Source organism: Balaenoptera physalus, assembly GCF_965194825.1.
Source record: "Balaenoptera physalus genome assembly, chromosome: 1".
NCBI lineage: Eukaryota > Metazoa > Chordata > Mammalia > Artiodactyla > Balaenopteridae > Balaenoptera > Balaenoptera physalus.
This window is the reverse complement of record NC_138882.1, coordinates 58502747-58511020: the sequence shown is the minus strand read 5'-3', so window position 1 is coordinate 58511020 and position 8274 is coordinate 58502747. Positions and strand designations below refer to the sequence as shown.

Genomic DNA, 8274 nt, shown 5'->3' with positions numbered 1-8274 from the left:
AAAGGGGGTCCTCGGGAAGATGGCGGAAGAGTAAGACGCGGAGATCACCTTCCTTCCCACAGATACAGTAGAAATACATCTACACGTGGAACTGCTCCCACAGAACACCCACTGAACGCTGGCAGAAAACGTCCGACCTCCAAAAAGGCAAGAAACTCCCCCCCGTACTTGGGTAGGGCAAAAGAAAAAAGAAATAACAGAGACAAAAGAATAGGGACGGCACCTGCACCAGTGGGAGGGAGCCGTGAAGGAGGAAAGATTTCCACGCACTAGGAAGCCCCTTAGCGGGCGGAGACTGCGGGTGGCAGAGGGGGGAAGCTTCGGAGCCACGGAGGAGAGCGCAGCCACAGGGGTGCGGAGGGCAAAGCGGAGAGGTTCCCGCACGGAGGCTCGGCGCCGAGCAGCACTCTCCAGCCCGAGAGGCTTGTCTGCTCACCCGCCGGGGCGGGCGGGGCTGGGAGCTGAGGCTCGGGCTTCGGTTGGATCGCAGGGAGAGGACTGGGGTTGGCGGCGTGAACACAGCCTGAAGGGGTTAGTGCACCACAGCTAGCCGAGAGGGAGTCCCGGAAAAAGTCTGCAGCTGCCGAAGAGGCAAGAGACTTTTTCTTCCCTCTTTGTTTCCTGGTGCGCGAGGAGAGGGGATTCAGAGCGCTGCCTAAACGAACTTCAGAGACGGGCGCGAGCCGCAGCTACCAACGCGGATCCCACAGCAACAGGGGCGCAGAGGGAAAAACGGAGAGATTCCCGCACAGAGGCTCGGCGCCGAGCAGCACTCTCCAGCCCGAGAGGCTTGTCTGCTCACCCGCCGGGGCGGGCGGGGCTGGGAGCTGAGGCTCCGGTTTCGGTTTCGGTTGGATCGCAGGGAGAGGACTGGGGCTGGCAGCGTGAACACAGCCTGAAGGGATTAGCGCACAACAGCTGGCTGGGAGGGAGACCGGGAAAAAGTCTGCAGCTGCCGAAGAGGCAAGGGACTTTTTCTTGCCTCTTTGTTTCGTGGCGCGCAAGGAGAGGGGATTCAGAGCGCCGCCTAAACGAACTCCAGAGAAGGGCGCGAGCCGCGGCGATCACCGCAGACCCCACAGCAACAGGGGCGCAGAGAAAAAAAAAACGGAGAGACTCCCGCACAGAGGCTCGGCGCGGAGCAGCACTCACCAGCCCGAGAGGCTTGTCTGCTCGGCGGGCGGGGCTGGGAGCTGAGGCTCGGGTTTCGGTTTCGGTTGGATCGCAGGGAGAGGACTGGGGCTGGCGGCGTGAACACAGCCTGAAGGGGTTAGCGCACCACAGCTGGCTGGTAGGGAGTCCGGGAAAAAGTCTGCAGCTGCCGAAGAGGCAAGAGACTTTTTCTTGCCTCTTTGTTTCGCGGCGCGCAAGGAGAGGGGATTCAGAGTGCCGCCTAAACGAACTCCAGAGAAAGGCGTGAGCCGCGGCGATCAGCACGGACCCCAGAGACGGGCGTGAGACGCTGGGGCTGCTGCTGCCGCCTCCAAAAAGCCTGTGTGTGAGCACAAGTCACTCTCCACATCGCCCCTCCCGGGAGCCTGTGCAGCCCGCCACTGCCAGGGTCCCGTGATCCGGGGACAAGTTCCCCGGGAGAACGCACTGCCCGCCTCAGGCTGGTGCAACGTCACGCCGGCCTCGGCCGCCGCAGGCTCACCCCGCCTCCTCTGTACACCTCCCTACCCGCGGCCTGAGTGAGCCAGAGCCCCCGAAGCAGCTGCTCCTTTAACCCCGTCCTGTCTGTGCGGGGAATAGACGCCCTCAGGCGACCTACACGCAGAGGCGGGTCCAAATCCAAAGCTGAACCCCAGGAACTGTGCGAACAGGGAAGATAAGGGGAAATCTCTCCCAGCAACCTTAGAAGCAGCGGATTAAAACTCCACAAACAACTTGATGTGCCTGCATCTGGTGAATACCTGAATAGACAACGAATCATCCCAAATTCAGGAGGTGGACTTTGGGAGCAGGATATATTAATTTTTCCCCTTTTCCTTTATTTGTGAGTGTATATGTATATGCTTCTGGGTGCGATTTTGTCTGTATAGCTTTGCTTTACAATAGCTTTATTTTACTTCACTATATTATAGCCTCTTTCTTTCTTTCTTTCTTTCTTTCTATTTTTTCTCCCTTCTACTCTGAGCCGTGTGGACGAAAGGCTCTTGGTGCTCCAGCCAGGCATCAGGGCCGTGCCTCTGAGGTGGGAGAGCCAACTTCAGGACACTGGTCCACAAGAGACCTCCCAGCTTCACGTAATACCAAAAGGCAAAAATCTCTCAGAGATCTCCATCTCAACATCAAGACCCAGCTTCACTCAACGACCAACAAGCTACAGTGCTGGACACCCTATGCCAAACAACTAGCAAGACAGGAACACAGCCCCATCCATTAGCAGAGAGGCTGCCTAAAATCATAATAAGGCCACAGACACCCCAAAACACACCACCAGACGTGGACGTGCCCACCAGAAAGACAAGAGCCAACCTCATCCACCAGAGCTCAGGCACTAGTTCCCTCCACCAGGAAGCCTACACAACCCACTGAACCAACCTTAGCCACTGGGGACAGATACCAAAAACAACAGGAACTACGAACCTGCAGCCTGTGAAAAGGAGACCCCAAACACAGTAAGATAAGCAAAATGAGACGACAGAAAAACACACAGCAGATGAAGGAGCAGGGTCAGAACATACCAGACTTAACAAATGAAGAGGAAATAGGTAGTCTACCTGAAAAAGAATTCAGAATAATGATAGTAAGGATGATCCAAAATCTTGGAAATAGAATAGACAAAATGCAAGAAACATTTAACAAGGACGTAGAAGAACTAAAGAGGAACCAAGCAATGATGAAAACCACAATAAATGAAATTAAAAATACTCTAGATGGGATCAATAGCAGAATAACTGAGGCAGAAGAAAGGATAAGTGACCTGGAAGATAAAATGGTGGAAATAACTACTGCAGAGCAGGATAAAGAAAAAAGAATGAAAAGAACTGAGGACAGTCTCAGAGACCTCTGGGACAACATTAAACGTGCCAACATTCGAATTATAGGGGTCCCAGAAGAAGAAGAGAAAAAGAAAGGGACTGAGAAGATATTTGAAGAGATTATAGTTGAAAACTTCCCTAATATGGGAAAGGAAATAGTTAATCAAGTCCTGGAAGCACAGAGAGTCCCATACAGGATAAACCCAAGGAGAAACACACCAAGACACATATTAATCAAACTGTCAAAAATTAAATATAAGGAAAACATATTAAAGGCAGCAAGGGAAAAAAAACAAATAACACACAAGGGAATCCCCATAAGGTTAACATCTGATCTTTCAGCAGAAACTCTGCAAGCCAGAAGGGAGTGGCAGGATATACTTAAAGTGATGAAGGAGAAAAACCTGCAACCAAGATTACACTACCCAGCAAGGATCTCATTCAGATTCGATGGAGAAATTAAAACCTTTACAGACAAGCAAAAGCTGAGAGAGTTCAGCACCACCAAACCAGCTTTACAACAAATGCTAAAGGAACTTCTCTAGGCAAGAAACACAAGAGAAGGAAAACACCTACAATAACAAACCCAAAACATTTAAGAAAATGGGAATAGGAACATACATATCGATAATTACCTTGAATGTAAATGGATTAAATGCTCCCACCAAAAGACACAGGCTGGCTGAATGGATACAAAAACAAGACCCATATATATGCTGTCTACAAGAGACCCACTTCAGACCTAGAGACACATATAGACTGAAAGTGAGGGGATGGAAAAAGATATTCCATGCAAATGGAAATCAAAAGAAAGCTGGAGTAGCAATTCTCATATCAGACAAAATAGACTTTAAAATAAAGACTATTACAAGAGACAAAGAAGGACACTATATAATGATCAAGGGATCGATACAAGAGGAAGGTATAACAATTGTAAATATTTATGCACCCAACATAGGAGCACCTCAATACATAAGGCAAATACTAACAGCCATAAAAGGGGACATCGACAGCAACACAATCATAGTAGGGGACTTTAACACCCCACTCTCACCAATGGACAGATCATCCAAAATGAAAATAAATAAGGAAACACAAGCTTTAAATGATACATTAAACAAGATAGACTTAATTGATATTTATAGGACATTCCATCCAAAAACAACAGAATACACATTTTTCTCAAGTGCTCATGGAACATTCTCCAGGATAGATCATATCTTGGGTCACAAATCAAGCCTTGGTAAATTTAAGAAAATTGAAATAGTATCAAGTATCTTTTCCGACCACAACGCTATGAGACTAGATATCAATTACAGGAAAAGACCTGTAAAAAATACAAACACATGGAGGCTACACAATACATTACTTAATAACGAAGTGATCACTGAAGAAATCAAAGGGGAAATCAAAAAATACCTAGAAACAAATGACAATGGAGATACGACGACCCAAAACCTATGGGACGCAGCAAAAGCAGTGCTAAGAGGGAAGTTTATAGCAATACAAGCCTACCTCAAGAAACAGGAAACATCTCGAATAAACAACCTAACCTTGCACCTAAAGCAATTAGAGAAAGAAGAACAAAAAAACCCCAAAGCCAGCAGAAGGAAAGAAATTATAAAGATCAGGTCAGAAATAAATGAAAAAGAAATGAAGGAAACAATAGCAAAAATCAATGAAACTAAAAGCTGGTTCTTTGAGAAGATAAACAAAATTGATAAACCATTAGCCAGACTCATCAAGAGAAAAAGGGAGAAGACTCAGATCAATAGAATTAGAAATGAAAAAGGAGAAGTAACCACTGACACTGCAGAAATACAAAAGATCATGAGAGATTACTACAAGCAACTCTATGCCAATAAAATGGACAACCTGGAAGAAATGGACAGATTCTTAGAAAGGCACAAACTGCCGAGACTGAACCAGGAAGAAATAGAAAATATGAACAGACCAATCACAAGCACTGAAATTGAAACTGTGATTAAAAACCTTCCAACAAACAAAAGCCCAGGACCAGATGGCTTCACAGGTGAATTCTATCAAACATTTAGAGAAGAGCTAACACCTATCCTTCTCAAACTCTTCCAAAATATTGCAGAGGGAGGAACACTCCCAAACTCATTCTACGAGGCCACCATCACCCTGATACCAAAACCAGACAAAGATGTCACAAAGAAAGAAAACTACAGGCCAATATCACTGATGAACATAGATGCAAAAATCCTCAACAAAATACTAGCAAACAGAATCCAACAGCACATTAAAAGGATCATACACCATGATCAAGTGGGGTTTATCCCAGGAATGCAAGGATTCTTCAATATACGCAAATCAATCAATGTGATACATCATATTAACAAACTGAAGGAGAAAAACCATATGATCATCTCAATAGATGCAGAGAAAGCTTTCGACAAAATTCAACACCCATTTATGATAAAAGCCCTGCAGAAAGTAGGCATAGAGGGAACTTTCCTCAACATAATAAAGGCCATATATGACAAACCCACAGCCAACATTGTCCTCAATGGTGAAAAACTGAAACCATTTCCACTAAGATCAGGAACAAGACAAGGTTGCCCACTCTCACCACTATTATTCAACATAGTTTTGGAAGTGTTAGCCACAGCAATCAGAGAAGACAAAGAAATAAAAGGAATCCAAATCGGAAAAGAAGAAGTAAAGCTGTCACTATTTGCAGATGACATGATACTATACATAGAGAATCCTAAAGATGCTACCAGAAAACTCCTAGAGCTAATCAATGAATTTGGTAAAGTAGCAGGATACAAAATTAATGCACAGAAATCTCTTGCATTTCTATACACTAATGACGAAAAATCTGAAAGTGAAATTAAGAAAACACTCCCATTTACCATTGCAACAAAAAGAATAAAATATCTAGGAATAAACCTACCTAAGGAGACAAAAGACCTGTATGCAGAAAATTATAAGACACTGATGAAAGAAATTAAAGATGATACAAATAGATGGAGAGATATACCATGTTCCTGGATTGGAAGAATCAACATTGTGAAAATGACTCTACTACCCAAAGCAATCTACAGATTCAATGCAATCCCTATCAAACTACCACTGGCATTTTTCACAGAACTAGAACAAAAAATTTCACAATTTGTATGGAAACACAAAAGACCCCGAATAGCCAAAGCAATCTTGAGAACGAAAAATGGAGCTGGGGGAATCAGGCTCCCTGACTTCAGACTATATTACAAAGCTTCAGTAATCAAGACAGTTTGGTACTGGCACAAAAACAGAAATATAGATCAATGGAACAGGATAGAAAGCCCAGAGATAAACCCACACACATATGGGCACCTTATTTTTGATAAAGGAGGCAAGCATATACAGTGGAGAAAAGACAGCCTCTTCAATAAGTGGTGCTGGGAAAATTGGACAGGTACATGTAAAAGTATGAAAATAGAACACTCCCTGACACCATGCACAAAAATAAACTCAAAATGGATTAAAGACCTAAGTGTAAGGGCAGACACTATCAAACTCTTAGAGGAAAACATAGGCAGAACACTCTATGACATACATCACAGCAAGATTCTTTTTGACCCAGCTCCCAGAGAAATGGAAATAAGAACACAAATAAACAAATGGGACCTAATGAAACTTAAAAGCTTTTGCACAGCAAAGGAAACCATAAACAAGACCAAAAGACAACCATCAGAATGGGAGAAAATATTTGCAAATGAAGCAACTGACAAAGGATTAATCTCCAAGATTTACAAGCAGCTCATGCAGCTCAATAACAAAAAAACGAACAACCCAATCCAAAAATGGGCCGAAGACCTAAATAGACATTTCTCCAAAGAAGATATACAGATGGCCTACAGACACATGAAAGAATGCTCAACATCATTAATCATTAGAGAAATGCAAATCAAAACTACAATGAGATATCATCTCACACCGGTCAGAATGGCCATCATCAAAAAATCTAGAAACAATAAATGCTGGAGAGGATGTGGAGGAAAGGGAACACTCTTGCACTGTTGGTGGGAATGTAAATTGATACAGCCACTATGGAGAACAGTATGGAGGTTCCTTAAAAAACTACAAATAGAACTACCATACGACCCAGCAATCCCACTACTGGGCATATACCCTGAGAAAACCATAGGTCAAAAAGAGTCATGTACCAAAATGTTCATTGCAGCTCTATTTACAATAGCCAGGACATGGAAGCAATCTAAATGTCCATCGACAGATGAATGGATAAAGAAGATGTGGCACATATATACAATGGAATATTACTCAGCCATAAAAAGAAATGAAATGGAGGTATTTGTAATGAGGTGGATGGAGTTAGAGTCTGTCATACAGAGTGAAGTAAGTCAGAAAGAGAAAAACAAATACAGTATGCTAACACATATATACGGAATCTAAGGGGAAAAAAAAAAAAAAAAGGCCATGAAGAACCTAGTGGCAAGACGGGAATAAAGACACAGACCTACTAGAGAATGGACTTGAGGATATGGGGAGGGGGTGGGGTGAGATGTGACAGGGTAAGAGAGTGTCATGGACATATATACACTACCAAATGTAAAATAGATAACTAGTGGGAAGCAGCCGCATAGCACAGGGAGATCAGCTCGGTGCTTTGTGACCATCTAGAGGGATGGGATGGGGAGGGTGGGAGGGAGGGAGATGCAAGAGGGAAGAGAAATGGGAACATATTGTATATGTATAACTGATTCACTTTGTTATAAAGCAGAAGCTAACACACCATTGTAAGGCAATTATACTTCAATAAAGATGTTAAAAAAAAAAAAAAAAAAAAAAAAAAAAAAAAAAAAAAAGCCCAGGAGAGCTCAGTCATACACATGTGAGGTTGGCATATATGTCTTTAATGACACTAATTTAGTGATGTCCATAATAAACATTCCTGGTTAAACATTAAAAAAAAAAAAAAAAAAAAAAAAAAAAAAAATAAATAAAATAAATATTTACAAAAAGGGTTTAGATTTCTTCTTTTTTTCCCAATGTTTATTTATTTATTTATTTCCTTATTAGTCATCCATTTTATACACATCAGTGTACATGTCAATCCCAATCTCCCAATTCATCCCACCCCTACCCCCACCCCCTGCCGCTGTACCCCCTTGGTGTCCATATGTTTTTTCTCTCCTTCTGTGTCTCTATTTCTGCCCTGCAAACTGGTTCATCTGTACCATTTTTCTAGGTTCCACATATATGCGTTAATATACGATATTTGTTTTTCTCTTTCTGACTTACTTCACTCTGTATGACAGTC

At 43.4% G+C, this 8274-nt stretch overlaps 1 protein-coding gene across 15 annotated transcripts in view; it reads left to right on the top strand.

Moving 5' to 3' along the window:
• The window catches only part of RABGAP1L (RAB GTPase activating protein 1 like), a 786837-nt gene that overhangs the window by 369080 nt on the left and 409483 nt on the right, over positions 1–8274 (top strand). The gene's annotated exons all lie outside the window — the stretch shown is intronic.